Raw genomic sequence first — 9,118 nt, forward strand, 5'->3', positions numbered from 1 at the left:
ATAAATAATTATTTTATTATATATATATATATATATATTTAAAAAAAATCCCATAATATGAAACTATTTAGTGGAGTATTTATCTTTTATTTTAATTAAATTGGTGTACAACTGCATGTGGGGGATCTGATGGGTCGAATTTAGATTTTAGAGCATAAAGGAAAAGAATCAGATATTATTTGAGTACTCGAACCTGCCTGAACATAGCTGGGGAAAGCTGGCTTAGTTGTATGCCAATTTGCCTCTAATCATGCTGCCCACTTCTCCCTTACACCATACAAATCTACAAAAACAAACCTTCAATACAACTTAATATCTATACATCTCCTCTACGACTACAAAAATCAGACATCTCCGAATTCAGGGTCCGTTTGGAATACATATGGAAATGCTTTTATCCCAAAATTTCATTTTAAACGTAAAATTATTCCCAAACAATTTATTTTCAGTAAAAGTTCATAGGTCCGTTTGAGAATGCTTATGGAAATGTTTTTATCTCAAAATTTCATTTTAAACGCAAAGTTATTCCCAAACAACTTATTTTCAGCAAAAGTTCACATTTGAGATTATTGACTCAAACCAAGAAGCAGAAAAAACGAGACATTTGTATTAAAAAAACTCGTTGAAAAAACTTGTTTGAAGAAACATTCCCAAACGAGGCGTGAAACGTATTTACTTGATAGGAAAATCGCAAAAATTAATATTGAGTGTGAATTTAAAAAAATTTAAAAGATAAATTTAAAAATATTTAAATAATAAAAATTATAAAGAAAATACTATAATTATATTAATGAAGATCAACATCCCCATCAATCCCTCAACCCAACTATAATCAGAACAAAACATCCTACTGTTTGATCATAAGCAGCAGCTTTTTTTTTTAGCATAAATCATAAGCTTTCAGTTCAATGCAAATTCAAGCTTACATCATAAACTTCTCCCAGAAAAGATGGAACCTCAAGTCTTAAGAATAAAATGTAGCTCTCCACAAATACATATACTAAGCATTATCTGACAACACTCTCAATCAAAGCCAATTGTATCTAACAACAAAGAACTAATACTTACCACCACCACCACCCAAAAAAAAAAAGAGCATTGATTTATTTGGTCACATTTTCAAACAATTATATGATAACTTATGTTCTCAACATAAAGAAAAACTTGACAAAACTAATAACTCTATACCAAGTCAACGTTCCTACTACAAGACATGTTTGACCAAAGCCAATGCAACAAAATCAAAGCCTACCAAAATTGTAAATATTGCACTGACAATAATAACAGTCACAACAAAAGACAAACAAGTCTCATCAACTCAACATATTAGAATCCAAAAGTCACAAAAGAAGTTTCTTCTTCTCCCTCCCTTCCCACCCTAAGCTTCACTCTTGTCAGTCTCTATCTTCAATTCTCAGCAACATGGCCATTCTCTGCCTCGGAGCTGGATTCAGATGAAAAAAAGGTCAGAGCAAACATATGTCAAGTCGTTCTCTCCAAAACAAATGAACTCGAACTCTAACTCTAACTCTAACTCAACAAGAACTCAAAAGTGGAATCTAACGGGCAGGGGGTTTTCCATTGAAAAGATAAAACGCACATGCACAGGGATGGATTGAGGGGGACATGGCCGGGGCGGTCACACCTAAAAATTTCAAATTCTCATATAATTTAGGTATTTTCTTTGTATTTTATATTGATAATCTGTTTTCACCTCCTAAAATTTTATAAGTTAACTCCATAACATAAAATCTTGTGTTCGTCCCTGCTGCATATACAGTTTTTTGGGGTTTGAAACCAACCGTCTCCTTGTTAATCACCAGATCATATAGAACTATAACCGCCAACAATAAGTTTTTCGACACTTACACAAGAGTCACAACATTACCCATGCTTTAAAGTTATTGTAAAAGAGAGATGAAAAAGATGTATGGTTATTTGTCCTCTCCCTATGTAGTTAAATTCAATTTTGGAATCCCTAGCTTGAAAGAAACAGTGTTTTGAGTACTGCAACATACATAGGAAATAAATGTTCTTAGCAATTGTTGCAAGCAAAATGATATATAATGCTACTTCATTTCTGTTTTCTGAAGCTCAAAATGAGTTTCAAATGATAGAAGACCATGAAAGAAACCAACTTTACTTCATAAACTTTATAGACATACCCCCAAACACGAACAAATACAAGCAGTTAATGTGAGTATGCAATCTCAATTAAAAAGGAAAACAAAAACAAACCTTTGGGGTTGATCAGCATTGGCAGCAGCCTCAAGAGAGTCATTCTTCCTCCAGCTCCTTTCAACTGGAGCGCTCCCATTCCCAAAGCTTGCTTTTCGTCCCCTCTCTTCCTCGACTGTCTCTTTAATCTTAATAGCTTCCAGCTTCTCATCAATCTCCTTCCAATCTTTCCCCTTTTCCTTCAACACTTCCTCTCTTGGCCTCGCCTCGCCAAAAGGATTTGCCCCTTTGGGCTTTGCCACAGTCACCTCTTTTTTAATATCCTCGGTCACAGGAACCGTACGTGGCTGAAGCACAAGCTTTGGTCTCACTCCACCAGTACCAGCAGTAGTGCCAGTCTCCTCCTTTTTCTTTCCCCAATTATCCAAATCCCTCGGCGAATCCATAGATTGAAGTGAATCGAAACTGCTTCTTCTCTCAAATCCACCACCGAATCTCCGTGGCGGTGCAGCATTGGGGCTTTTAATACTCTTACTAGATGCCCAGTTATCACTTCATCGGATTTCTTAGCCGACGCCCAATTATCAATCTCATCAGCACGTGAGGGCGCAATTTCTTTAATGGAATCTCTATTAGAAGCTCTAGAAGATCCCCATCTACTATTACTAGACGAATCGTCGCCGCTGGAATTGTATCGGTTAGAACCATAAGATTTAAAACCGCCGCCAAGACGGTTACGATCGAGTTCCTCGGGGGCACGTTGGCGAGGGCTGGTGGGGAGTACAAGGGCCTCCTCGTGAGTAAGGCGAGTCAGCTTACTGGGCTTAGCAGAGCCGTAGGCAGTGAATTCGGCGAGAGATACGGTTTGGGGTTTCTTCTTCATGGATTTGGTAGAGGAAGCGGCGGCGGACAAAGAAGGGAAATCGGCGAGCTTTCCGGCGGAAGAATCGAGGTGGATCTGTTGTTGGAGTTCAGCTTCATGTTCTTCGGCGTCGAGAGCCCAGGCGCTGGGTTTGCCCCAAGGAGACGATACAGTTGCCGCCATGATTGTCGTTCGGTTTTGGTTTGCGTTAGATGGCAGCGATAGCTAGAGGGCAACTGGTAAGGGGGGGTTTTATCTGATGAATTTGTGAGATTTTAGATCTGACGGTGTATGAAATTTACTAGTCATTGGGGATTTTGTATTATATTCCTGGAAATTGTTTTTACTTTCCACTCAAAAACCGATTTTATTATTTAATAACTAATCTATTTTCACATCTTTTGTTTGTTGTGGTGTTCAGACTATAAACGAGACGAAACAAGTCCCAACTTACTTGAGAGTAATTTGGTCAAAGTTGGATAAATATTTAAATTTATTAGTTACTTGATATTCGAATTAAAAAGTTCGTAAGTATTTCGAAAAAAATAATATATTAAAATTTTATTTTTTTAAAAAAATAAACTATGAATAATATTAACATTTATGTGTTTATTTTTTTTAAAAAAAAAAGTACAATGTAAAATTTTTATGTACTAAAGTTTTAGGTTCAAGTTTGAGCTTAAATCGAATTAAATTTGTAAAAAAATAGTTTAAACTTTTACGAGCTTCATTTCATGGTTTTGAGTTCGAGACGAGCTTAAAAATTTTGGGCTCGTAAGTTTTTGAATCAACTCGAACTCTATTTTGAATTTTAGAGTCGAATCGAGCTCGACTCATCTCTTCTAAAAATGGCCCAATTTTATTTAGGTACGTAGTTTTAATTTCGATGTTTTTCCCGAAATATCACCTATACCCTATATATTTTCCTGTCAGGCACCCTTCAGACTATATTTCCTGATCTAACACCTTTTGCAGTAAAGCGCGTCCCCTGCAGCGCGTTTTATGCTGATCTAGCGCCACGTGGGGTAAGGTGCGCCCCTTGAAGCGCGTTTTATGCTGAGTTGGATACACGTAGGGCTATAACGCGGGGTAGGGGTCGCGCTTTTCAATTATTACATGCTCAATTATCAGAAATGCATAATGCAAGGCGCGGTGCAGAGACCGCGCCTTGCATAATTTGCCGTAACTTCTCGTATTTAAAGCATCCTCTCTCGGCTATAAACAACCTTCTCCCCGTAAACTCTCTCACAATTCACTCTCAACCGAGAAATTAATACAACAATCCTTTCAACCAGTAAATAACACCCCGACAATCATCTTATATTTGATTCAGAAGTTCGATCGATATTTCGTTATAAGGTAATTTTGTTATAATTTTTTTTATTATACTTATCATTTATTATGATTATTTGAAAAAATATTATAGTAATTGTTTTCAATTAATTTCTGTGCCAGTTCAAGGGGAAAGCGGGAGCATACGTCGAAATATTTGCGGTGCAAGTAATAATATAAAATTATATTATTTAAATTATTTACGTTTATGTGTAAAAAATTTATTGTGTTATATTTTCGTTCATATATTATTTATTTAAGCAGGTTTGTTTCAGTTGTTTTTTTTGGAGATATAATATTGTCGCACTTTTAAACTCTAAGAATGATACGACTTTCAGCTATTGTTTATTATGATGGAGAAATTTGAGAAGATGAAATCGGCGTTGTTTTCGTATCAAATGAGCGTGTTAAAATAATATTCAAGAGAAACATAACTCTTGAGGAGCTGATAACGAAGATTTCGAGGAAGGTTCATGTTGGAAGTAGTAGAAGAATGTCGTCGTTGCAGTACAGATTTCCAACATCATTATTGTCATTAACTTATACAGCGTTCGAACTATCGAACAATGATGATGTTGAAAAGATGGATGATTCTCAAAGTAATTATTCAGACGCCGATATTGAGATGTATGCAAAGTTTGTTCAAGTGTGTGTTGTTCGGGGTCAATCATTAAGCTCTCACTATGGGCTGGCTGAACAAGTTGATCAAGTTAACAGCCCGAATAGAGTAATGTGTAATGATTTTAATGTCATAATGGGAAATTCGCATCATGGTGCCGTTACATCAACTTCAATGGGGAGACATTCATCTGCAACTCCTTACGATATGTACCGAGGTGGGTCCACGAACAATCTGTATGGAAACATCGCGTTCAGTTCAAGGGGAAGGCATTTATCTATAAATTTCTTTGACCTTAATATGGAGATGCCATCGACGCAACAATCTGTGCAGTTTCCATTTGACATGATGGCTTCAAGCTCTAGGGGGAGGCATTCAACTACGAGCTTTTTCGATCTCAATGTCGATATGCCTTCTAGTTCAAAGGGAAGACGTGCAAGTAGTAGGTTCTTCGACCTAAATGTAGAGAGTATAGAGGGACCATCATCTCCACCAGAAGAATCGCTTCGTGAGCCTGGTGCGGACGGTGCTGAGACTGGACTATTCATTCACCCAGAATCACCGCAATTCAACTCCGATGATGATGTAGATGAAGTTCCCTCAAATGTGGCACAAGCTGACCCTCCAGCACACATGTATGAATTTGATTATGGTGCAATATACGGGCCAGAATTTGCGAATATGCCTCATTTCGATAACTATGAATATTACTCATCAATAAATAATGGTGAGTTATCTTTAGGCATGAAGTTTTCAAGCAAAGAAGAAACGATGATGGCTATAAAAAAATTACAATATCCGTAATTCTGTTCAATCGAGAGTCGACCAGTCCACGACAGAAAAATATGTATGCTACTGTGCCTGACTCGAAAACGGATGCAATTGGATGGTTCGCGTATCGAAAAGGAAAAGGAAAAACAACAGATGGGAACTAACAGCATACAACGGTCCTCACACATGTTGTGCTGGAGGGGTCAACCAAGATCATCCCAACTTGAACTCTGAAGTGATATGCCAAGCCATCATGCCCATGGTAAAAGCAAGCTCTCATATAGTTGTTGTTGTGTTGATTTCAGCTTTACAATCGCAGCATGGGCACATTGTCTCCTATAAAAAAGCTTGGTTGTAAAACAAAATACCATTGTCAAACTTCATGGCGAATGGGATGCACCTTACAACGAACTTCCAGGCTAGTTTAGGCTGGTGCAGAGGTTGAATCCTAGGATAGTTTTGGACTTCGAAGCCTCCTATGCATACCATAATGATCGAGATCTTCGCGATCGATGCCAATTCTACTGGGTTTTTTAGACTTACCTACAGTGCGTTAATGCTGTCAAATATTGCAAGCCTGTGGTCCAGATCAATGGGACTTTCTTGTATGGAAAATACAAGCAAGTTTTATTATTGGCAGTTGTCCAAGATGGCAATCGCAACATTCTTCCAGTTGCTTTTGCTCTTTTTGAAGGAGAAGATACATATTCTTAGGCTTTTTTCCTCCGAAACTTACGTGCACATGTTATCACGAGGGAAAAAATATGTGTCATTTCAGATCACGGAGTTGGGATCAAAGCAACAATGGAGTCTTTGGGTCCAATGTGGCAACCACCCTTTGTCCAACATAGGTATTGTCTCTGACACATTGCTGCGAACTACCATGGAAGGTACAAGAAGAATGACGAGCATCAATTAATTATGCGCATGGGTAAGTGAAACTGATATAGTTTGTTTTCTTTCGATCATTTTAATTTTGCAAAGAAATCAAGTTAGTAAGTTATACATTTTTATCAGGTTACGAACTACTTCCTCAAACGTTTGAATCAATGCTTTAAGATTTGCGAGCAAGAAACGAGGAAGGATACGATTACATCAGCCTCATCGATAAAGAAATGTGGACGAACGCATATGATGGTGGATATCGATATGGACACATGACAACCAAATTGGCTAAGACAATCAATTCAACCTTAAAGGGTGCACATCACTTACCTATAGCGGCTTTGGTAAAAACTATATATTTTAATTTGGGGGCACTTTTTGCGAAGCTCGGGGGACAAGCTCAAACCTGGATGCAAGGCGGTCATGTCTATCACCCTAGATTAGTTGCAGATCTATAAAAAAATTATTGCATCAAATGGAATGTCTGTAACAAGCTTCTCTAGAAGACATGAAATGTTTCATGTCACAGAGTTGTCGCAACCTCTTCAAGGGATTGAAGTTGTGTCGTTAAAAGTAAATCTACAGGACAGAATGTGCGACTGTGGGTTTTTTCAAGCTCTGAAGTATCCATGCTCTCATGTGATAGTAGCTTGCTTTCATATACGTCAAGACTATAATTGTTTTGTGGATCCTGTATACCTACTATCTGAAGTTTTTAAGGTATACGAATTTGAGTTCCCCCCGTAGGTAATGACAAAGACCTTGATGAGGTTCAAGATTGGCTTCTGATTGTACCAAATCCGAATTTATTGAGGGAGCGTAGTCGTCCAAAATCCAATCGAATTCATTGTGATATGGATATTCGAGAAAGATCTAGACAAGACAGAAGATGTGGGCATTGTATAAACCCATAACACACTAGAAAAACATGTCCACTTCTGTTGTCATCAAGTAACAATTGATGAAAAACTGATGTAGTTGTTTATCAAATAAGAATTCTTATACTTTAATTTGCATTCATTTCAAGTTAATGCCATTCGATAACCGCTGATGAAGATTAAAAAAATGATACAAGAATACGAGATTGGACGTTGGCGTTATGTGATTATAATAAAAGAGATAATAAGTGACAAACTGAAGAAAGTTATCGAACACAATTATTAAATTTTATCAAACTAATAACAATTTGGTATTTGAATATAATTTTAAATACAACAAACTTACAATAAGTATTAAATGGTAAATGATAAACAAATTACAATAACTGATATTAAATGGTAATAAACAAAATTAACCAAAATACATTAACAAAAAGTCCAGCAAATTTAACAAAATAAATTAAAATAAATCCAACCAAATTAATGAAATAAAGTAAGTATTAAATGATAAATAATAAAAAAAATTACACTAAAAAGGTCCAATAAAAAACTAAATACAAATATAATAAAAAACAAAATCTATCGATGCCTACGACGTGAATGTGTTCCGCAAGGTAGTGGTTGTCGGTCTCGAGGAGAATTTCTTCGTATCACTGGTTGTGACTCCTTATTGTCATCATCATCACCATCGTCGTCGTCATCGTCCTGAGCATCTACATTAGGTTGATGAGGAGCTGATGACGACGAAACACCTCCATAGAATAAGGACCCTGGAGATGTATGACTGAATATCCCACTGGCCTGCGAAAACTGGGAAAATCATAAAACCCAGACATCGCTGAGTGTGAAAACTATACAGGAGGTATCTGTGCTGCGGCCATGGGTGATGAGGTTGAACCCGCCAAAATGTGGGCATATGAAACCCAAGTCGGATCTACAAACATAAACCCATAATATCCTCCAAAAGGGGTCATAAAACTCTGTGACGGTGGTAGCGGTGGGGTCATAAAACCAGGTGCCGGTGGTGGTGGTGACATTGGGTAAGGGAATGGTGGTGGCGGCATCACATATGGTTGCGGTATGTAAGTCGCTGTAGACGGTGGCTGCTGTGAAAGTCCTGCTAGTGAAGCTGAGGATGAACCAGAAGCACCTGCTCTCCGTCCATGAGTCAGGGGACGATGGTGCTGTGTTGGTGAACGTCTCTATCGACGTCGCTGAAAGGTCAGCCCTCGTGCATCATCGGAAAGAATAAATGGTTTCCCGTTACTGTTGAACCACTCATAATAACCGTCAGCAACCATCAAGAGGTCATCAAAAATGGGCTCTCTACGGGGAAGGCGTCGATGTTGATCCTCCCACGACACGACCCACTCATGATGCCTTACTAGCCAATCTGTATCGGTCTTGCCACGTCTATATGTGCTATGCAACTCGTCCATATTGCGAGGTGCTTCCAGAATTGGTTGAAAACAACCAAATTATAAGAGCACACAATCAGTTGAGTGCCACTCAACTATCGCATAACAGATCAAATGAACCATCGCCATCCAAACATATGATGGACCCCTCAACTCAGGTGGGATCACCATCCTC

At 37.9% G+C, this 9,118-nt stretch overlaps 1 pseudogene; it reads right to left on the bottom strand.

Annotated features, from left to right (window-relative positions):
* Window positions 1–1,164: 1,164 nt before the first annotated feature.
* LOC120182451 lies at window positions 1,165–3,279 on the bottom strand (annotated as a pseudogene).
* Between the last annotated feature and the right edge of the window lie 5,839 nt (window positions 3,280–9,118).

The sequence above is a fragment of the Hibiscus syriacus genome, unplaced genomic scaffold (assembly GCF_006381635.1).
Source record: "Hibiscus syriacus cultivar Baekdansim isolate YM2019G1 unplaced genomic scaffold, ASM638163v2 tig00112657_pilon, whole genome shotgun sequence".
NCBI classification, from domain to species: domain Eukaryota; kingdom Viridiplantae; phylum Streptophyta; class Magnoliopsida; order Malvales; family Malvaceae; genus Hibiscus; species Hibiscus syriacus.